Source organism: Pan troglodytes, chromosome 3 (genome assembly GCF_028858775.2).
Source record: "Pan troglodytes isolate AG18354 chromosome 3, NHGRI_mPanTro3-v2.0_pri, whole genome shotgun sequence".
Classification (NCBI taxonomy): domain Eukaryota; kingdom Metazoa; phylum Chordata; class Mammalia; order Primates; family Hominidae; genus Pan; species Pan troglodytes.
In genome coordinates, this window is record NC_072401.2 from 113,747,064 (window position 1) to 113,770,991 (window position 23,928).

At 39.4% G+C, this 23,928-nt stretch overlaps 1 protein-coding gene across 13 annotated transcripts in view; it reads left to right on the forward strand.

Annotated features, from left to right (window-relative positions):
• The window catches only part of ALPK1 (alpha kinase 1), a 156,149-nt gene that overhangs the window by 2,418 nt on the left and 129,803 nt on the right, over window positions 1-23,928 (forward strand). For 3 of the 13 annotated variants that reach the window (XM_063809743.1, XM_016952036.4, XM_063809747.1), the window contains exon 1: window positions 9,369-9,569. The exons of 5 other annotated variants lie outside the window; for them this stretch is intronic. The gene's annotated coding sequence lies outside the window, so the exon portion shown is untranslated. Of the gene's footprint in view, window positions 1-9,333; window positions 9,570-23,928 lie in introns of those variants that run through there. 5 more of the 13 variants (XM_063809750.1, XM_016952035.4, XM_063809746.1 and 2 more) reach the window with 5 other exon arrangements.

The following is a 23,928-nucleotide window of genomic DNA, read 5'->3' on the forward strand; positions in this document are numbered from 1 at the left end:
AAGGGCTGCAATTTTGTTAATCATCAACATTTATTATTTCTTCTCTAGAAGTGACAGTCAGGGTACCTTCTCTCAGCTGATGAACATGAGAGCAGGTGGAAGATAAGACATGCTATCTGATTATGTCAATGAACTCATACAGTAGAACAGTATTATCAGAATTGGAGTTTCCAATCTCTAATTTGAAAACTGACAAAAGGCCCAGAAAATTTCTAAAAGCTTGAATAAGGCCAGAGCCCCCCAAAAAGTGACTATTTATTTCTGTACTTTCAATTTATTAAGTTTTCTGAAAATCACCAGGGGACATTTGCAAAAGAAGCAATTTTAAGTCACTCATATCTAAATTAGGCAAAGTAATTTGTAATATGGGCTTTATTATTGTTTCAGTTTGTATAAAACCATTAAAAATGATTATTTTTAATGAAGAGATTATTTTACAGTTATTATTTAAAACATGAACATCATTCTTTGATAATGAAAATGTCTTTACTGTTAAAGAAACACAATAGGAATTTTAATTATGCAATGAAAGGTACTAGACATTTCAGGAAGGGGTTTATACAAATATCCTCATCTCAGGCTATTATTTCTCTTAAAACAAGCAAATTACTAAAGTCTGAAAGTACTTTGGCCAAAGTTACATCAGACTGAGGAAATGTAAGGCTTCCACTGTGTGCCGCCGTTACAAATATGCTAATGAGAACATAGCAGCTGGAAATCACCTTTGAGGCCCTCTTATTGCGGTTTTTCTTTTTGAAAAGAAAAACCAAAAAACAAAAATATTTTTGTTTCAATGTGATCGTGTCATTTTGATAAATTCATTATCTGATCCTGACATAGCCTTAAAGTGTGAAACTTTCTCTTGCACATAGAACTGCTCATGGGCTGCCAACATCTTTTAAATTAGACAGATGCAGTTAAACTCTCCTGTGAATTCAACAGGATTTTAAACTTGGTTAACCTCACTTGCTACAACCAAATGCCCTGAGTGGTGTTGGGGTTATAGGAAGTAACATAAATGCTTTCAGGAAAAAATTACAAGAAACCCTTCAGGGAAATGACTATACTAAAAGTTGGGCTAGGATTGTGTTCAAAATAGACGAAAACAGTAGGCATGTGTTATTGATACAGAAAGGAGGGATTTACTGTTTTAATTACCAATGACCCATCATTTAATTTGAAAATAACATAAAATGCCCATAATCCGTTATATTTCGATCCAGCTTTGAACAATTTGAAATTTCTAAATTGTATTAATGTTTTAAAAAAAAGTAAAAATTTGTCTCGGCTCTCCTATTCAATTGACGGCATGCCATCACTTCCTCTTATCATCATCCCTCATCCCCATGACACGGGTCAATATAATTTCTAATTAAGTTACTTGGTTGTTTGGAAATACAAAGTTTTTCCGTGGCAAGAATCTTAAGAGTTTTAGATATTTTTGCTAGCCCATAATTAAGATGATGTACATTAAACGCCTACTGTATGTTATTTAACATAAAAAATAAAAGCAGCTAATTTGTGGTAATACAATCACACCATGTAAAAAAAAAAAAGAAGAGGTGCATGTTTGTGTTACTTGCTGATAAATGAATTATATGACCTCGCTTTCTGTCCAAGGTGTTCTAAGCACCTGAGACCCACACTTGTCTAACTCTCCCCTGTCCGGCCCTGACGTTTACATTATGTGCAGTTCAGCTCAAGTGTGTCTCACCGCCTCACGGTGGATGCTCTCTGCTAACAAGTGAAAACATTTAGAACCACCTGAGACAGCTGACCTAAATCGTTTTCCACTAGTTCCTAAATGAGGGACAGGCGGCAGCCCAAATCTCTTCCTCTTCCCTGTTCTTGAAGTCAAGTGACCACAATTAAAATTAACAACCTAAAGCCGAGCCCAGTGGCTCACGCCTGCAATCCTAGCACTTTGAGAGGCCAAGGCAGGCAGGCAGATCACTTGAGGCCAGGAGTTTGAGACCAGCCTGGCCAAACTGGTGAAACCCTGTCTCTACTAAAAATGCAAAAATTAGCCATAAGTGGTGGCATGCACCTGTAGTCCCAGCTACTCAGAAAGCTGAGACATGAGAATCGCTTGAACGTGGGAGGTGGAGGTTGCAGTGAGCAGAGATCATGCCACTGCACTCCAATCTGGGCGACAGAGCAAGACTCTGTCTCAAAAAAAAATTTTTTTTGAAAAATAAAATGAGCAATTTAAATCTATGTGTGAAGGATGCACTACTAAAGAAAACACAGAGTGCAGAATAAAAATGCTAGCATTTGTGGAAAAACATAAATATGTGAACTATCCAAGGAGATAGAATGGATAATGTTGGTTAATTCTGAGGAGAACATGGCTGACAGAGGACAGAAGGCTGGAGTCAGGCAGAGAGTTCTCATTGTGTCCTTTTTCCAACAGTTTGGCTTTTTGTAATTATCTTCATGTGTTACAGTTACAAACACATACAGCCTTTTAAAGAAGAGTCGAGTAAGAGAAATCCCCCAAGAGACAGGTCTCAATGCTTTAAAGCCTTAATATTTTTCATATGATGGAGGTTTACAACAAAATTCAGGCTCTCAAGAAAACAGTCAGATGGTGAGGAGAAAAGTGGATCCCCTGAAGACAAGGCCCCTCAAGGGTGCAGGGAGAGGAATGAGTCAGCCTGTTTGGGCCATCATTTCTGTCCCACCCTGGAGGCAGTTGTGGGAAAGGTGCTGTGGGAGGCAGAATTCTAAAATGGCTCCCTAGGTCTTCACCCCCTGGTATGCACAATTTGTATAATCTCCTCTTGAAAAGAGGTAGAACCTATAAATATCTTGTAATATCACTATGGCGATTAGGTTTATAATCAGTTATCTTTGAGTTAACAAAATGGGAGATGATCCAGCTGGGCTGGGCCTAATCAGGTGAGTTTTTGTTTTTGTTTTTGTTTTCTTTTTTTGAGACAGGGTCTCATTCTGTCATCCAGGCTGGAGTGCAGTGGTGCGATCTCTGTTGATTGCAACCGCCACCTCCTGGGTTCAAGCGATTCTCCCACCTCAGCTGAAACTACAGGAGCATACTACCATGCCCGGCTAATTTTTTTATTTCTTGGTAAAGGTGGGGTTTCACCATGTTGGCCAGGCTGGTCTTGAACTCCTGATCTCAGGGGAGCCTCCTGCCTTGGTGTCCCCAAAGTACTGGGATTACAGGCACGAGCCACCACACCTGGCCTAATCAGGTGGGTTATTACAGGTAAAAGGACTTCACCCTTCATGAAGTCAAAGACACATGCTCCTGCTGGCCTGGAAGGAGCAAATATCCATGCAGGAGCTGCCTACGAAGGCCGCATGGCAAGGAAATTCCAGTGGCATCTAGGAGCTGAGAGTGGCCCAGTCAATAGCTAGCAAGAAAATGGGGGCCTCAGTGCTACAACTGCAATTCTGCCAAAAACCTGAATAAACCTCGAAGGACCCCAAGCCAAAGATAAGAAGTGCAGTGCTCTCAGCTATAAGTGTGCCCAGAATTCTGACTGACAGAAACCTTGAAATAATAAATGAGTGTTGTTTGGTTTTTTGTATATCATAGAACCTTTATTTTTCCTCTAAGTTATTAAAAAACGTATATAACATCCATGCTCTAGTTATGACACCATTTATAGATGTGTAAAATGCATCTTCATTTGTATATATTTTACAGATAGTTTAATAAGTGCTGTTTTAAGCTGCTAACTTTGTAGCAACCTGTTATGCGCAATTTAAAAAGCTAACATAGTTGCTTTTGTTAGAGGGTCCCAGTCAATTATGAGGGTCCTCAACTTATTCTGGCCTAAAGCCCCCAGTCACTCATTATGAGGGCTTGAGGCCATGTAGGCAAGCATGGCAGGAACTGATTGGGGGAGTACATTATTTCTACCTGTCATATACTCCCCTCAAACCGAGTAACTTGATTTTTTCCTTGTTGAATCTAAACTTTCTCAAATAGTACTCGTCAGTGTAATTTTTAGTAAAAATCAACAAACAAAAAACCTCTCCCCTTCTTTAATGTTACATTTAAGTATTTATATTTTTATACTTCAAGTGTTAGTACTTTTCCTTTAACTTTTATTTTATTTTATTTTTTGAAACAGAGTCTCTCTCTGTTGCTCAGGCTGGAGTGCAGTGGCACAATCATGGCTCACCACAGCCTCAACCACCTTGGCTCCTCCCACCTCAGCCTCCTAAGTAGCTGAGACTACACCTGCCTGGCTAATTTTTGTATTTTTTGCAGAGATGGGGTTTTGCCACGTTGCCCAGGCTGTTCTCAAACTCCTGGACTCAAGGGATCCACCAGCCTCAGCCTCCCAAAGTGCTAGGATTGCAGGTGTAAACCACCATGCTATGAATTACTAGCTTCCCAACAAGGAACAACATTTTAAACCACTAATGAGGGATCATAAGATATACATTTTTAACACAATGATTTTATTTCCTCATAAAGTAAAATAGCAAAAGTTGGCTCAGAGAAGTGCCATATCTGGACTAAGTTCTTTTCTTGTCCATCTCTCTGATTCTCTCTTTGTGTTTATCCTCATTGTGCTGTCAACTAGATATGTAAATCTGAAAAGAAAGTTCCAGAATGGCATTCTAGTTCCTATCCCCATAGAAATGTCACTATTCTCTGATATCTGGGGCCTTCAAGTTTATTACATATTAAAATGTTTAAGGTGACCTTGAACTCATCTTCCTACAACGCTGAAGGACCCTCGGAAGGATATAGCCCCTTCTCAAAGTATGTACCACCTGTATATTTTACTTAATCTAGGCTTCAATTGGAAGATTCTTGTCCGTCTTTACTTATTCATCTTACTAGGTTTGTTTGTTTGTTTTTGAGATGGAGTCTCACTCTTGTTGCCCAGGCTGGAGTGCGGTGGTGTGATCTCGGCTCACCGCAATCTCCATCTCCTGGGTTCAAGCAATTCTCCTGCCTCAGGCTCCTGAGTAGCTGGGACTACAGGCGCCCGCCACCACCCCCGGCTAATTTTGTATTTTTAGTAGAGACGGGGTTTCACCATGTTGGTCGGGCTGTTCTCGAACTCCTAACCTCAGGTGATCCACCCGCATCGGCCTCCCAAAGTGCTGGGATTACAGGCATGAGTCACGGCGCCCGGCCTAGGATTTTTAAAATATTCCATCATCTGCTTTCTGCCACTGCTTTACTGATTTGTTCTTGTTATATCCATCCTTGACCTACTTGCCAAGCCAAAGGACACTTTTCTTTCCTCATCCTACTTCACTTCTCTGCATCATTTATTCTTGTTGACCAATTTCACTTCATTGACACTGTCACTTCCATCTACTTGGCTTTTAAGCAGGCTTTCCTGAGTGTGTGACCTGTGCAATCCATAGGGCCCTGCACTCAGAGTTCCATGCTTTTATCGGCTATCACCAACCTGAAATGCTTAATATTTTTGAACAAGAGGCCCTGCAGATTCTCTTGCCAGTCCTGTTTTTAGGATATACTTTGTTTTGGTTTTTCTACTACTGTTCTAGGCGTTCTTTACCCATCTCCTCTATGGATCTTTCTTTTTCTGCATGAATGCCTATATTACCGACTTTCATCTCTGTGGTATCCTGTACATTCCCCTGTGGTAATATCTAACTACAATTATAGTTTTTTGACTGCCTCTAAGTCATTTACCCATATTTCTGTCTCTCACCCAGGCCTGTGATTCTATTTCCTAAATATTTCTTTCCCTTCCTTTTTATTCCATTGTTACTGCCATTAATTAAGCTTAGTCATCACTTCTCTCTACAATACTGCAGTACTCTTCTAACTCATTTTCCTAATTCCAGTCTTGCCTCCTAATCCACCCACCACCAGGATCCCTCCCTTGCATAAACCTTGCTCCATACTCCAACCTTCCCACAACAGTAAGTATTCTTTCTAAAACAGTTTTATGATTTTACATTCTTTGAAATTTTCTGTTTTCTGTTGGTTTTTTTTTTCTTGAGATGGAGTCTTGCTCTGTTGCCCAGGCTGGAGTGCAGTGGCGCAATCTTGCCTCACTGCAACCTCCACCTCCCGGGTTCAAGAAATTCTCTGCCTCAGCCTCCCAAGTAGCTGTGACTACAGGCATCCGCCACCACGCCCAGATAATTTTTGTATTTTTAGTAGAGACAGGGTTTCACCATCTTGGCCAGGCTGGTCTTGAACTCCTGACCTTGTGATCCGCCCGCCTCGGCCTCTCAGAGTGCTGGGATTACAGGCGTGAGCCACCACACCTGGCCCAAATTTTCTATGTTGTCAATATAAATATCCAAACTCCTTAAAATGAAACACAAAGACCTCCTATTATGAGCCAACTCTTGCCAATTTTTTCCAACTAATTTCTGGCCACATCACTACTAATCCATCAGTCACTGTGATTGCCTTAAGTGCATTGCTTGTGTGCACAGTCTGAATCTGTAGCACCAATGTAGCACTTGACACAAAAGATTCCCTAAACATGTTATTGAGATGAACGAATGATGTCAGCTTGTATCAGCATTTTATATTTTATATTCAAGATGATAAATCCTAGAAAATCAAAATGAGTATGATGCTGCAGCCAGTTTTCCTGTGTGTCATAATGTATTCCTTAAATAGGTGTACATCTCAATCACTTAAAATAGTTGAAATTTGTGTAATGAAACTTCCATCTTTGAAATCTTACTAAAACTCACCACTGGATTATAAATGAGACATTTTGTCTTTGTGTTTTACATGACTCTAAGGATCTTACCAGGAATCCCTGTTGAAGACAATCTTGACTGTTGTCCAAACTGTAAGGAAGATAATATCTCCTATGAGATCCTTCCTCTTCTGTCAGTGCCATTGCCTCTCTCTCCATACTCAGGTGTACAGTGCCCTTTTTTAGGCTCTGAAATGTACAGCCCTTCATCCTAAACACTGTATTTCCAACATTTTTGCTCCCCTACCCCCAAATAGAATTTTGCAAAGACAATAATTCCTTCACATAAAGTCGATATTCATCTTTCATTATAACTTTAGATACAAAGGGTCTAAATCTGATGTTGAATAAACATAACTCATACATTACTCTTTTAAATGTATCCAACACAAATTTTATATCCTAGTGATTTGATGTTCCCCATCATCCATTTAAAAACGCATGTACAGGCTGGGCGCAGTGGCTCACTCCCATAGTCCCAACACTTTGGGAGGCTGAGATGGGTAGATCACTTGAGCCCAGGAGTTCGAGACCAGTCTGGACAACATGGAGAAACACTGTCTTTACAAAAAACAAACAAACAAAAAAACAAAAACAAAAATTAGCCAGGTGTGATGGTGTACACCTGTGGTCCCAGCTACCTGGGAGGCTGAAGCAGGAGGATCACTTGAGACCAGGAGGTCAAGGCTGCAGTGAGCTGTGATTGTGCCACTGCATTCCAGCCCAGGTGACAGCCCTATCTCAAAAAAGTTTAAAATTTAAAAAATTTAAAAATAAAGACACATGTACCAATCTTTTTTAACAATTGGAAATTTTATATCATTCCTGTATTTCCGTAACCTTCTGTTTCATTTCACTTCATCCATAGAAGTTTATCCTAGTATAAAACAGTTTATATACTTGAAAGTTTTTGTCATATTTCTTTACAGTAAAAATATGTAGGCCGGGTGCAGTGGCTCAAGCCTGTAATCCCAGCACTTTGGGAAGCGAAGGCAGGCAGATCACCAGAGGTCAGGAGTTCGAGACCAGCCTGGCCGATATGGTGAAACCCTGTCTCTACTAAAATACAAAAATTAGCTGGGCGTGGTGGCGGGTGCCTGTAGTCCCAGTTACTTGGGAAGCTGAGGTAGGAGAATCGCTTGAACCCAGGAGGCAGAGGTTGCAGTGAACAGAGATCACGCCACTGCACTCCAGCCTGGGCAACATGTCTCTCAAAAAAAGTATATATTGAAATTAAACCTTTCTGGCTGGGTGTGGTGGCTCACACCTGTAATCCCAGTGTTTTGGGAGGCCGAGGCAGACAGACCTGAGGTCAGGAGTTCGAGACCAGCCTGGCCAACATGGTGAAGCCCCACCTCTACTAAAAATACAAAAAATTAGCTGGGCGTGCTGGCAGGCACCTGTAATCCCAGCTACTTGGAAGGCTGAGGCAGGAGAATCATTTGAACCCAGGAGGCAGAGGCTGCAGTGAGCCGAGATTGTGCCACTGCACTCCAGCCTGGGCAACAAGAGCAAAACTCCATCTCAAAAAAAAAAAATAGAAAAGAAAAAAGAAACTAAACATTTCTATTTTCTGTGACCATAGACTCTAAGTATTAAACTTTCTTAAAGATTGAATTGTACAAGTATTGATTCATAATTGATGAAAAAGACAAAAATAAAATGGTATGTTTTGATGAATATTAAGCGATAAAATTTATTCAAGTGTCACTTCTCAATAAGATTTCTGGAGTTTTAAAAAATTAATTCACAGATGAATGTTACTTATAGTTGGAATAAAACAACATTCCACAAAAATATACACATGGAAGAGGAGAGGAACTGTGTTTACATAAATAAATAGAGATAGAATTTTGTTATAGCAATGCCATTTGGTTATTTAAACTTCTAAGGTCATATATTAAACATTACATAGCGATCTATCACAAAAAAATGTGTTTTAAGTGATCGAGCAACTGACTATTCAATTATTTCCTCCTATTTTGTTGTAAACAATTGACTTGCCAAAGCATTTATGACCCAGCTTTTGGAGTCCTTCACTCTCTCAGTTTCTAGGAAGTATACCAAAGGCTTTACCAAAATGTATCAAATTACTATTAATAAAACCTATTATTCCTTCACTCTAGAGGAAACTTCTTTAACCCAGCAGGCTCAAAAAGGATTGAGAAAATTAAAATATTGTTTATGTCAATAACTTTTCCAATAAAATATATTTTGACATTTAGAAATCTTAGATACTTTTGATTTTTTTGTCAAAATTTCGAGTTGCAGATTTCAGTTGTTCCATTGAAGGACAATGTCCACTGTGTAACTCAATAAGACACTTTTCACTGTCAAACTAGTCAGCCTAATCAGATATTCTATCCAAAAAAGTCCTAACTTTATTTTCCAGTTCAGCAATATATGTGTCTCTGTGATAACAAGCTCACTTCTAAGACAGAGCACAGAATGAAGCCTTAATGTGCATCTGTCTTTTGCTAACAGATTTCAACAATGTCACATTCATTGTTTCTTACTGACATTCTCTCTTCTTGGCTCTAAGAGGACTCTCCATTCTTAGTCTAAATAATAAGTTTTTCTTGCACTTTCATTAGGAGAAGGAACTTTTCTGTAGTAATACAGCTCCCAGAATACCTTTCACCGAAGCAATTCCTAAAGGGGTGTGTCTTATGGTGCAAGATTGCTGAAAGTCCCGGAATTGAATTACACAATCATATTCTGAGACAGTCACAGGATTGGTTTTTTTTTTTTTTTTTAATTCCTACTTCCTGAAACTGAAGCCGTTTATGAGAAACAGTGTATTTCAGAGAGGCTGTACCAGAATTAACTCTGCTCAGAGTTAGATTTGCTGGTCTTAAAGTACTTTTCCTCTTTAAGATAAAAGTGAGTATCATCCTTTAAATGACAAAACGCAGTAGATGGCATAATATATGAGGAAGTATTTGTCTTAAGTGTTGACTCAGTTTCCATCTGCTGATCTTGTTTATATTTAAATAACTTTAGAGCTCTAAGAACCTTTGCGCTTCTATAATAGAAACTTTCCAGAAAGGGGAGGGTGAGTTGGTGGGGTGAAGGGGGTGGAGTGGGGAAGGGGAGGGAGAGAAGGGAAAAGTTACCTACAATGGTAAACTGTAGTCATTATGAAGGGGAGAAGGCAAACCAGTTTTTCATAAGGTTTTAATAACAAGTTTCTTAAGTCACTGAGCTTCTGGTCTTACTTGTCACTTAACTGAGATGTTTAATTAAAGGATTGTTAGGATTATTTGTTTAAAAAAAAACTCTATGACTTTTGCCGGGAATACATAGGTAATAATAGAAACTACCACTTTTATGACAGCATCAGTAATTTTGCTAGGAAACAGGTAGATAAGGCACGAGACTTACTCGTCTCATATGGGTGAATTGACGGGAATTCTGAGTGCGTGGAAGCATTGTTTAGAGACAAAGCATCCAGAAAAATTAAATTCCTTTGCATGTCTATTTAGAAAAATCCTTTCATTAAAAAATTCTAGTGTTTGAAATTAGTACTTTAGAGTACTTTGGAAAGCCACAAATTAAAACCTTTAAGATGGTTTGGGATTTGAGGATGGGTGAGGGTACAAACAGAGGCAGGATCAGGAAGGAGAGGACTTTATGCCACAATATAATAGCATCTCTGCTTGCAATATATATTTCTCTCTCTCTCTGTCTCTCTGTCTCTCCCTTTTACTTTCTTTTTACTTTGTGCCACTAATTCTCTTATAAGAAACAATATCCATTTAATTTGGGGTATAATTTATGCACTTGGGATACACTCTAGACTCTAGAACCAATGTCAAGTCCAGTCCTTGTCTGCTGACCGAAACAATTTACTTCTCTCTTCCCACCTCCTTCCCACCCCATCAACCTCAAGCCTCAAGAGAAACAAAATACTTGAAATTATTTTAGAAATAACTTATTCCCCATATCAAAGATCTTTTAAATCTGAGATGAATCTCTCAAATTCTTCCACCAAGAAGACACCAAAATTGTATAGCATCTCTATCTGCATGAGTAGGAAGCCAATAATTACTTTAAACTTTTCAAAATCTATTTTAAGCTGTAAAGAAAAGGCATGTGTAAATTATGATGGATATTAGGCATTATCATATATAATAATACTGTGATGAGCTTTGCTGATGTGTTAAGCTGTAACAATACCTCCCAGCAAGTGCCATGTGATCTAGGTTTGGATTTAGAGCCTGAAGTTTTCCTTAAGAATAAGTTTGTGCATTTCAAGATATTTCTGAAATTCCATGACTCCTTTTATTCCAAACAATTTTACTGATCCCTTTCCCATGAACACAAGGCATGAATTGCTTTTATTATTCTCTAATCTATTGCAGAGAATGATGGCTTTTTGGCATAAGCTGTTCATTGTAAATGATTTTCTTTCTTGAAATTTTGAATATCTATGGATTGAAGAACTCTTAAAGGAATGAGCATTTAAACTTTTGGTGAAAATATATTCCATATTTTTGTTTTTTTTGTATTTTGTATTGTATTTGTTGCCTCTCTATATGGGGGAGTCTTTGTTTCTTGTTATTGATGGTGACAGCTGTTTTTGCAGAATGTTGTAATATGCTTTATTTATAGAGAACTGTGGGATAGACAAACTTAAAAGAAAGAATATTATCTGGTGCTATCATTCTTCTATGTCTGAAGAAAAGAAGAGATGATTATAACTTAAATATCAGATACATACAAATACAACTTTTCCTAAGTATGGTATACATGCTACTGATTTTAGGCAGTACATGTCTAAACTTCAAAATTTTGAGTTATTTGCTAGCTTAATATAAATTAACATAATTTGCTTATAAAACCTAGAATTTCATGAATACTATTGTTCAGGAAAGTGTTAAGTAAGAAGTTGAGCTAATTTACTATTGATTTTAAGGAAATGATTAAATAAATAATATTACAGGTAATCTGCAGATTTGGCAAAAATTATGAAGATGGCATGCAAATGGCTAAAGTTTCAGACATGCTACACTAATGCATTTGAGAAGTGGATATTTTCTTAGCCAGTGCAGTATCTTTGAACTTTACTGGGCCTTGGTTACAGAGCTCAGTTGACAATGCAATCTGTTCAATTTCCTAAGTATAGATGTACAAAGTATTTGACAGAGAAATATTTTATCAAACGTTTATCACACCTGTAGCCTAATAAACTATTATATTTCCTCATAAATTATCATATAATTGAAGGGATGCAGAAGATAGCCAATACTTTTTCAAGTAAGAGTGATAGAAAGGGTGAAATGTCTCAGCGTGAATACTACAGGTTCATTCTGCTTGTTTCACTGAACTTCTAAACTCAGGGGCCAGGGGGTACTTTAAACATTATCTAGATCAAGGGCTATTAATGGGTCATAGTATGTGCCAATGGCTATATGCAATAATTTCATTTCTGGGAATCCATCCTAAGGGGGAAATAATTCTAGACAAGGGAAAAATTCGCAAACATGTTCATCATAAAGTCGTAATAACAAATAATTGCAAGCATTCTCATAAAAGGGGGAGGTTAAGCAAAAGATACTGTACCCATAAAACATGATAGGATAAAAAATAGTACCAGCACAGAAAATACTAAGTGAAAAACAGACTCAGGATTGAATAACTTGTATGCATGCAAGTATTTACATAAAATGGTATAGATATAAATTCAGAAATATTCTAAAAGTGATTGTTGTCTTACAGTGATAGATTCTTTCCCTTCCTTCTATTTCTTTCTACATAACATGATATTCTTACAAAAAAATTTTAAATTATTATATAATATACTTATATCGTTTTTTGAGAAAACAAATATAGTTTATTAAATAGAACTATATTGCTAATAATATATAGTAAATAAAACTATGCAGCTTTGGAAGATAAAAGTTTTTCCTTCTTTTTATTTGGCATACAAATAACCAGCTATGTGAAAGAAGAGAGGACGGAGTCTCAGTGCTAGGAACAAACAGGTGCAGCGGAGTCAGTGAACAGAGAAGGAAATACCAATTGAAACACTTACTATTGGTTCATTTTTCTTGTGTTGATTGCTTCTCTGTCAACTGTAGCTTTTACTTCAGTCTAATAATTCTTTTGGCTTAAAGATAAAAAAAAAAAAAAAAGGCAGGGAAGGGGGAATGGAAACTTGGCCTGACCTGTGTGCAAATAACCTCTTAACTCATTTCTTGTTCTTATGGATTTCCATATTTTGGATTTAGTCATTTATAGCTGCACATATTGTACTTATATTCAATTTTGTCATGTCTTTGTATATACTCCTACTGCACCTCAAAGTGCATTGTGTCATTGGCTCACCCAGCACTGCTTTGACCTTAACCCCAGCACATCTGGTTACTGTGGTGCATTCTCCATCAGTGCATAATATGCACCCAAAATATCTGCAGAATTGCCAGCAAAAGCCTTGTCCATTCATAATTACCTTTCTTTCTACAAAAAAAAAAATTTAGAACCTCATCATGTGTCCTTTTAGTTGGCATTTCTTCACAGTAACTTCAGCTCTAATTAAAGTTTGGACACTGCTGGTCAGCCCGTCATCATTTTCCAAGATAACTATATCATTACCGAGAAATTTTCTTCCCTGAGGTCATGCCCCAAATAATTATTGTGAAAGATAATAAACTGTAAGTGGTAACATCTCTTTTGATATATTAATGTATTAGGTTTGACATACACTTCTGAAGATTGCAGGTTACTCAATAAGCAACATTTGAAGACCTTTGAGCCCAGATTTCCTGTTACTCTAAACCTACCCTCTTCCTTGGGACATGAGAAACTTGGTTTAGGCTTCTGAAGGTGCAGCTTGCCAGGGCAGCTCAGCAACTGTTAGAAGCGCCCTTACTGTGTTAATTCCATGCTATACAGACTCCCGCACCATTATGTAGATAAGGTTAGGCTCTCCTTCTAGCTTTCTGCTCTTTCTAGCTCTCTGTGGGGTCTTCTTGGGGCACATCCCTTGAATATATTTTCACTCAGTAAAGTGACCTCTGATCACCTTATTCCCAAGCACATGTTCTCACCAGAATGTTCATCAAGCACTTGTGATAGAGACTTGTAGGAAGAGAAATCCTCTGGGGCATTTGATACATGGGATACAGAAGATACCGTATATTCTGTATCAGCAGTCTCACATTTTATTTATTTATTTATTTATTTATTTATTTATTTGACAGGGTCTCACTCTGCTGCCCAGGCTGGAGTGCAGTGATGTGATTGTGATCACGGCTCATTGCAAGTTCTACGTCCTGGGCTAGGCTCACATTTTAGAGCCTGAGTGAGCTATCGACTTACAGATGCATTTTCACCCCATATCCTCCCATCATCCAATTACAGTGTCTTTGTGGACAACTGAACCTTCACTCGATGACCTCTCTCTCCAAAACCCTTCTCCTCCCTCAGCACTGACTCTCAGATTCACATCCTGGAGCTTACAGTCCCTGAGACAGGGTCTAGCTCTCAAATTTTATACTTCAGTATCCAACTCCCTAAAAAACAGCCCTCTTTCTTCATCTCTGCTTTCGTTAGCCCATCTGTCAAGACCTCTAGGTGCTGGTCCCTGCCCTCATTTCTCCCAGTCACCATTCCTCTGAGCCATCACTTACCTGTTCCCACAGGCCCCTCAGTCCTTAAGCATAATTACTAAGCACAATCGTAAGTGCTTAATAAAGGATAAAGCCTAAAGGCTTCTGGAGAAAACTCCACACAATTAATGACACTAAAATTCTTGGTCACACTCTCAGCTGGACCCTTGGTGCTACCTGGAGATCCCTCTACTTGTTGATGGGCAGCTTCCCGGGCCACTCCTCTCAGGTACTCTACTGAAGGTTTTTCATTCTCCTCAAGCTCCAGTTCTGCCACCTCACTTCTTACTCTCAGCCCAAAAGCAAGTAACTCCATCAACTTCCTTCCTTCCCCTCCCCTGCCCTCTACTTAAAAACCTCACGCAACCAGAGCACCTCTGCCTCTTTCCTGTCTGTTTCAGTAAAAAGTGTGTCCTGCCTCCCCAAGGCAAGGCAAACCAATCCTTACAACTGGAGTCTGTCCCCTTCCTTTTTCCTCTTTCAGGAGGACGCTGCCTTCTCAGCCCTCTGCTGCGGCAGTAAGCATGCTTAAGTGTGAGTATCCTGAAAAAAGCAAGCAAACAAACAAATAAACAAACCCCTTTTTGCAGCTACATCCCTCTTGGGCTACTTCCCTTTCTCTCCTGTGCCTCTCAGCCACATTCCTCCATAGACAAGCCTCTACTCCTCAGCTCCATTTCTTCACCTTTTACTTCTACCTCCCTGCAATCTGGCATTTGCCTGAACTTACTTACATTCATGTATCAGAGGCTTCCCAGGAGACAAACGCAAAGGCTGCTTTTTAGACTTTATTTTCTCTCTCTCTCTTTCTAAAATTATGACACTATTATGATACTAACACTTTTTCTCTAAATTCCCTCCTTTGGTTTCCATATCACCTTGAGTGATCTTCCTGCCACATCTGATCTTCTGATCTTCCTCCCACATCTCTGGCTGCTCTTACTTCTCTATTCTCTTTCTCTGCCCCATTATACATGTTAGATTCTGTTCTCTACCCTCTTTCTCTCTTACTGTATGTTCACCTTGGATGTACTTAACACTAATATATTAAAGGCCCTGCCATTCCTCTCCCTGAGTCTAGACTCCTATCCAAATGCCTACTTACCATTTCTACTCTGTATTCCACAGGCATCTCACTTCTAACATTTTCAAAATTGGACTCATCATTTACTGCCTCCACCAGTAATTTTTATATTGCTATCTGGCACTAAAATTCACCCCAAATTCAGCCAAGCCAAAAACTTTGAAGTCACCCTAGATGTCTTTTTTATTTAATCAACAATAGCTAATCAATTTTGAAGTCACACTGATTCCATTCTCTAAATGTCTTTTGAATCTACCATATCGATCCATTCTCACTTGGTTCAGGCCATCAGCATCCTGCACCATACCGTGATCTCCTCCGTCTCTAGTCTGGGTGCAGGGCTGTTTTTGAACAATTTGTATCAGATCATGCTGTTCAGATGCCTCCTTTTCTGAGCACATATCTTTATAGCCTTCTTGATCTCCCAGCTACATGCTTCTCCAGCCACATCTTTTTTTTTTTAATCATACTTTAAGTTCTAGGGTACATGTGCACAACATGCAGGTTTGTTTCTAGGGTACATGTGCACAACACGCAGGTTTGTTACATATGTATACACGTGCTGTGTTGGTGTGCTGCACCCATTAACTCGTCATTTACATTAGGTATATCTCCTAATGCTATCCCTCCCCCATCCCCCAACCCCCAACCCCACTACAGGCCCTGGTGTGTGATGTTCCCCTTCCTGTGTCCAAGTGTTCTCATTGTTCAGTTCCCACCTATGAGTGAGAACATGGGGTGTTTAGTTTTTTGTCCTTGCAATAGTTTGCTGAGAATGATGGTTTCCAGCTTCATCCAGGTCCCTATAAAGGACATGAACTCATCCTTTTTTATGGCTGCATAGTATTCCATGGTGTATATGTGCCACATTTTCTTAATCCAGTCTATCATTGATGGACACTTGGATTGGTTCCAAGTCTTTGCTATTGTGAATAGTGCCACAATAAACATACGTGTGCATGTGTCTTTATAGCAGCATGATTTATAATCCTTTGGGTATATACCCAGTAATGGGATGGCGGGGTCAAATGGCATTTCTAGTTCTAGATCCTTGAGAAAATGCCACACTGTCTTCCACAATGGTTGAACTAGTTTACAGTCCCACCAACAGTGTAAAAGTGTTCCTATTTCTCCACATCCTCTCCAGCACCTGTTGTTTCCTGACTTTTTAATGATTGCCATTCTAACTGGTGTGAGATGATATCTCATTGTGGTTTTGATTTGCATTTCTCTGATGGCCAGTGATGATGAGCATTTTTTCATGTGTCTGTTGGCTGCATAAATGTCTTCTTTTGAGAAGAGTCTGTTCATATCCTTCACCCACTTTTTGATGGGGTTGTTTGTTTTTTTCTTGTAAGTTTGTCTGAGTTCTTTGTAGATTCTGGATATTAGCCCTTTGTCAAATAAGTAGATTGCAAAAATTTTCTCCCATTTTGTAGGTTGCCTGTTCACTGTGATGGTAGTTTCTTTTGCTGTGCAGAAGCTCTTTAGTTTAATTAGATCCCATTTGTCAATTTTGGCATTTATTCCATTGCTTTTGGTGTTTTAGACATGAAGTCCTTGCCCATGCCTATGTCCTGAATGGTAATGCCTAGGTTTTCTTCTAGGGTTTTTATGGCTTTAGGTCTAACATTTAAGTCTTTAATCCATCTTGAATTAATTTTTGTGTAAGGTGTAAGGAAGGGATCCAGTTTCAGCTTTCTACATATGGCTAGCCAGTTTTCCAAGCACCATTTATTAAATAGGGAATCCTTTCCCCATTTCTTGTTTTTGTCAGGTTTGTCAAAGATCAGATGGTTGTAGAGGTGTGGTATTATTTCTAAGGGCTCTGTTCTGTTCCATTGGTCTATATCTCTGTTTTGGTGCCAGTACCATGATGTTTTGGTTACTATAGCCTTGAAGCATAGCTTGAAGTCAGGTAGCATGATGCCTCCAGCTTTGTTCTTTTGGCTTAGGATTGTCTTGGTGATGTGGGCTCTTTTTTGGTTCCATATGAACTTTAAAGTAGTTTTTTCCAGTTCTGTGAAGAAAGTCATTGGTAGCTTGATGGGGATGGCATTGAATCTATAAATTACCTTAGGCAGTATGGCCATTTTCATGATATTGATTCTTCCTATCCATGAGCATGGAATGTTCTTCTATTTGTTTGTGTCCTCTTTTATTTCATTGAGCAGTGGTTTGTAGTTCTCCTTGAAGAGGTCCTTCACATCCCTTGTAAGTTGGATTCCTAGGTATTTTATTCTCTTTGAAGCAATTGTGAATGGGAGTTCACTCATGATTTGGCTCTCTGTTTGTCTGTTATTGGTGTGGAGGAATTCTTGTGATTTTTGCACATTGATTTTGTATCCTGAGACTGCAGAAGTTGCCTATCAGTTTAAGGAGATTTTGGGCTGAGACGATGGGGTTTTCCAGATATACAGTCACGTCATCTGCAAACAGGGACAATTTGACTTCCTCTTTTCCTAATTGAATACCCTTTATGTCTTTCTCCTGCCTGACTGCCCTGGCCAGAACTTCCAACACTATGTTGAATAGGTGTGGTGAGAGAAGGCATCCCTGTCTTTTGCCAGTTTTCAAAGGGAATGCTTCCAGTTTTTGCCCATTCAGTATGATATTGGCTGTTGGTTTGTCATAGATAGCTCTTATTATTTTGCGATACATCCCATCAATACCTAATTTATTGAGAGTTTTTAGCATGAAGGGCTGTTGACTTTTGTCAAAGGCCTTTTCTGCCTCTATTGAGATAATCAAGTGGTTTTTGTCTTTGGTTCTATTTATATGCTGGATTACATCTATTGATTTGTGTATGTTGAACCAGCCTTGCATCCCAGGGATGAAGCCCACTTGATCATGGTGGATAAGCTTTTTGATGCACTGCTGGATTTGGTTTGCCAGTATTTTATTGAGGATTTTTGCATCGATGTTCATCAGGGATATTGGTCTAAAATTCTCTTTTTTCATTGTGTCTCTGCCAGGCTTTGGTATCAGGATGATGCTAGCCTCATAAAATGAGTTAGGGAGGATTCCCTCTTTTTCTATTGATTGGAATAGTTTCAGAAGGAATGGTACCAGCCCCTCTTTGTACCTCTGGTAGAATTTGGCTGTGAATCTGTCTGGTCCTGGACTTTTTTTGGTTGGTAAGCTATTAATTATTGCCTCAATTTCAGAGCCTGTTATTGGTCAGTTCAAGGATTCAACTTCTACCTGGTTTAATCTTGGAAGGATGTATGTGTCGAGGAATTTATCCATTTCTTCTAGATTTTCTAGTTTATTTGCATAGAGGTGTTTATAGTATTCTCTGATGGTAGTTTGTATTTCTGTGGGATCGGTGGTGATATCCGCTTTATCATTTTTTATTGCATCTATTTGATTCTTCTCTCTTTTTTTCTTTATTAGTCTTGCTAGTGGTCTATCAATTTTGTTGATCTTTTCAAAAAACCAGCTCCTGGATTCATTGATTTTTTTGAAGGGTTTTTTGTGTCTCTATCTCCTTTAGTTCTGCTCTGATCTTAGTTATTTCTTGCCTTCTGCTAGCTTTTGAATGTGTTTGCCCTTGCTTCTCTAGTTCTTTTAATTGTGATGTTAGGATGTCAATTTAAGATCTTTCCTGCTTCCTCTTGTGGGCATTTAGTGCTATAAATTTCCCTCTACACACTACTTTAAATGTGTCCCAGAGATTCTGGCATGTTGTGACTTTGTTCTCATTGGTTTCAAAGAACATCTTTATATCTGCCTTCATTTCATTATGTACCCAGTAGTCATTCAAGAGCAGGTTGTTCAGTTTCCATGTAGTTGAGCGGTTTCGAGTGAGTTTCTTAATCCTGAGTTTTAGTTTGATTGCACTGTGGTCTGAGAGACAGTTTGTTATAATTTCTGTTCTTTTACATTTGCTGAGGCTTGCTTTACTTCCAAGTATGTGGTCAGTTTTGGAATAAGTGTGATGTGGTGCTGAGAAGAATGTATATTCTGTTGATTTGGGGTGGAGAGTTGTGTAGATGTCTATTAGGTCCGCTTCGTGCGGAGCTGAGTTCAATTCCTGGATATCCTTTTTAACTTTCTGTCTTGTTGATCTGTCTAATGTTGACAGTGGGGTGTTAAACTCTCCCGTTATTATTGTGTGGGAGTCTAAGTATCTTTGTAGGTCTCTAAGGACTTGCTTTATGAATCTGGGTGCTCCTGTATTGAGTGCATATATATTTAGGATAGTTAGCTCTTCTTGGTGAATTGATCTCTTTACCATTATGTAATGGCCTTGTCTCTTTTGATCTTTGTTGGTTTAAAGTCTGTTTTATCAGAAACTAGGATTGCAACCCCTGCCTTTTTCTGTATTCCATTTGCTTGGTAGATCTTCCTCCATCCCTTTATTTTGAGCCTATGTGTGTCTCTGCACATGAGATTGGTCTCCTGAATACAGCACACTGATGGGTCTTGACTCCTTATCCAATTTGCCAGTCTGTGTCTTTTAATTGGAGCATTTAGCCCATTTACATTTAAGGTTAATATTGTTTTGTGTGAATTTGATCCTGTCATTATAATGTTAGCTGGTTATTTTGCTCATTAGTTGATGCAGTTTCTTCCTAGCATTGATGGTCTTTACAATTTGGCATGTTTTTGCAGTGGCTGGTACTGGTTTTTCCTTTCCATGTTTCGTGCTTCCTTCAGGAGCTCTTTTAGGGAAGGCCTGGTGGTGACAAAATCTCTCAGCATTTGCTTGTCTGTAAAGTATTTTATTTCTCCTTCACTTATGAAGCTTAGTTTGGCTGAAAATGAAATTCTGGGTTGAAAATTCGTTTCTTTAAGAATGTTGAATATTGGCCCCCACTCTCTTCTGGCTTGTAGAGTTTCTGCCAAGAGATCCGCTGTTAGTCTGATGGGCTTCCCTTTGGGGGTAACCCAACCTTTCTCTCTGGCTGCCCTTAACATTTTTTCCTTCATTTCAACTTTGGTGAATCTGACAATTATGTGTCTTGGAGTTGCTCTTCTTGAGGAGTATCTTTGTGGCTTTCTCTGTATTTCGTGAATTTGAATGTTGGCCTGACTTGCTAGGTTGGGGAAGTTGTCCTGGATAATATCCTGCAGAGTGTTTTCCAACTTGGTTCCATTCTCCCCATCACTCTCAGGTACACCAATCAGACATAGATTTGGTCTTTTCACATAGTCCCATATTTCTTGGAGGCTTTGTTCATTTCTTTTTACTCTTTTTCCTCTAAACTTCTCTTTTCGCTTCATTTCATTCATTTGATCTTCAATCACTGATACCCTTTCTTCCAGTTGATCGAATCGGCTACTGAAACTTGTGCGTTCATCACATAGTTCTTGTTCCATGGCTTTCAGCTCCATCAGGTCATTTAAGGACTTCTCTACACTGGTTATTCTAGTTAGCCATTCGTCTAATCTTTTTTCAAGGTTTTTAGCTTCTTTGCAATGAGTTCGAACTTCCTCCTTTAGCTCAGAAAAGTTTGATCATCTGAAGCCTTCTTCTCTGAACTCGTCAAAGTCATTCTCCATCCAGCTTTGTTCTGTTGCTGGAGAGGAGCTGCATTCCTTTGGAGGGGGAGAGGCGCTCTGATTTTTAGAATTTTCAGCTTTTCTGCTCTGTTTTTTCCCCATCTTTGTGGTTTTATCTACCTTTGGTCTTTGATGATGGTGACGTACAGATGGGGTTTTGGTGTGGATGTCCTTTCTGTTTGTTAGTTTTCCTTTTAACAATCAGGACCCTCAGCTGCAGGTCTGTTGGAGTTTGCTGGAGGACCACTCCAGACCCTGTTTGCGTGGGTAACAGCAGCAGAGGCTGCAGAACAGCAAATATTGCTGAACAGCAAATGTTGCTGCCTGATCGTTCCTCTGGAAGCTACGTCTCAGAGGGGTACCTGGCCGTGTGAGGTGTCAGTCTGCCCCTACTGGAGGGTGCCTCCCAGTTAGGCTACTCGGGGGTCAGGGACCCACTTGAGGAGGCAGTCTGTCTGTTCTCAGATCTCAAACTCCGTGCTGGGGCAACCACTACTCTCTTCAAAGCTGTCAGACAGGGACATTTAAGTCTGCAGAGGTTTCTGCTGCCTTTTGTTCGGCTATACCCTGCCCCCAGAGGTAGAGTCTACAGAGGCAGGCAGGCCTCCTTGAGCTACGGTGGGCTCCACCCAATTTGAGCTTCCAGGCTGCTTTGTTTACCTACTCCAGCCTCAGCAATGGCAGGCGCCCCTCCCCCAGCCTTGCTGCCACCCTGCAGTTCGATCTCAGACTGCTGTGCTAGCAATGAGTGAGGCTCCGTGGGTGTGGGACCCTCCGAGCCAGGCATGGGATATAATCTCCTCATGTGCAATTTGCTCAGTTGGAAATGCAGAAATCATCCGTCTTCTGCATTGCTCATGCTGGGAGCTGTAGACTGGAGCTGTTCCTATTTGGCCACCTTCCAACCACATCTTTTATTCCTCTCCAATACCCCAGATGAAGCTAAACTTCAGTAGTGTCAAGTTACTTGTTCTTTCCCAACCATGCCATACTCTTGTCACCACTATTACTTTTCTTGTTGCAAGACCATTTCCTTCGTTTGTGGCCTATTTTATTTCTAAGACCCAGCTCAAGCATCACTACCCCTGGGAAGACTTGACTTACATGACTGCTTTCTACTGAAGTCAGTGGCCACTTTGTCCTGTTAGGTTAGCCATTTCTTAGGACCCAGAGATTTTCTCTACTCAATAACTTATTAAAATAAATTGTGATGATTTCTTCATCTCTGTACACAACTAGCTCTTTTTGAAGATCAAGACTATATCTTTTTATCTCTGAATTCCCAGTACCTAGCCCAATGCATGACACATTGTAGGTGGACAATACAGATTTGCTAAATAAATAAAATTTCATGGATCTCTACTGTCCTGCTCAATTTTTTTTCTTTGAATGAGACTTACCACCGTTAAAACTCTCTAGCTCACAAATGAAATTTTCCCCATGGGTTAAATTGAAAAATTAATTCATAAATTCATCAACATAACACTTGGAGAACTGCATCTATTTTCTTATAAGTATATAATAACACCTACTCAACTAGAGATGGTAGAAGATTGTAACATTTGAGAGGCTCCAGATCCTTCCAGATGCCTCCTTTGATTTGGTGTTGCATAACAAAACAACACACCCTGAATATTTGCTCCATTTAAATATATTTAAAGAGTCCCCAAATGAATACCATAGATTCTGTATCAGCAGGTATGTGTTTTAAAGCAGATTGTCCATAGCATGGCCAAGTTTTTGCTCTTGTTCTATCAGGTTATTTAAAAACAAGACTTTACTATCTATTCAAAATGACACCTGATCTAGGTTACCTTTATCAAGTGTAAATGGGAACCTGCAGTACAGGATGCTTTTAATATGATACATTGACTCCTTGTGTTAGTATCAGCTTTGTCTCTTCCTTGTTTTTTGGCCATGACCAAGTTAATCACTAACGGCCTTAATTTTCTCATCCATAACATGAGGATAACAACGTCCATTTTCCTTAAGTTTTTTTTGACAATTAAATGAGTTAATATATTAAGACCCTTATAGCAATGCTTGATAAAAACAAACAGTAGCCATTATTAAGTGCTATGTATATCCTACTGTAGCAGAGCAGGCTGGCACTGATCCTTGGTCACTTGCTGCTGAACTTTGGGATGGCGGAAGTAGCACTACAGAATCATAGAATCGAAAGGGACTTTAAAGACTTTAGCAAAAATCCCCAACTTTAGAAAGGAGGAAACTGAGGTCTAGCAGGGAAAGGTGACTTGCACAAGTTCACACGTAGCTGGTTTGTGATGGAGTCAGGATTAGAACCCAGGTTACCCAGTGTGCAACGAATACAAAAAAGCACTCACTTGGAAGCAGGAGACTTACTGTGTGGTTGGGATCCACCATGAAGTGAATAGATCATGGGGTGGAGGAAATTCATGAGCAGGCAGTGTTTAAAGATGTAAGGAAGCAGCCCCCTTCCCCCACCCTAAATGACACTCTCATCTGTTCACCAGTGCTGAATAATGATAGTTAATAACAATAAGTGGCATGCATTATTCTTTAATAAGTATTTGTTAAGCATGTTCTGTGTGTCAGCCTTTCTGTTACAATGCTTATATATATTATCTTAATACTCACTACAGTTTTATGAGTTGACTATTATTGGTAGCAGTATTTACTCAATAAATGGTAATGATTACTATTTCTACCTCCTTGCTGTGCTAGGCTGTTAGCATGACTCCATCTCTCTACCTCAGGCTGCGCACTTAATCCATTCTAACCCTGCTGGTTACCAGAACTGCCAATTCTCTGTTTAGATCTACTTTGCCTAAGATGACACACTTGCCAGAGCACACTCTCCCAAGGACCTGAAGCTCTGTCTGTCCTTCAAGGTGCCTTCCTGACTTTCACAGCCAGCTCCAGGGGAGGTTCTAACCTTACCCCACTCCCTCCTTCCGGCTATCAACTGCGCCATGCCTGCCCAATACCAAGGTATCAGAGATTTTTTCTAGGAAAGGGTTTTGATAAAGGTTAGCACTCACTGATGATGCTTGGC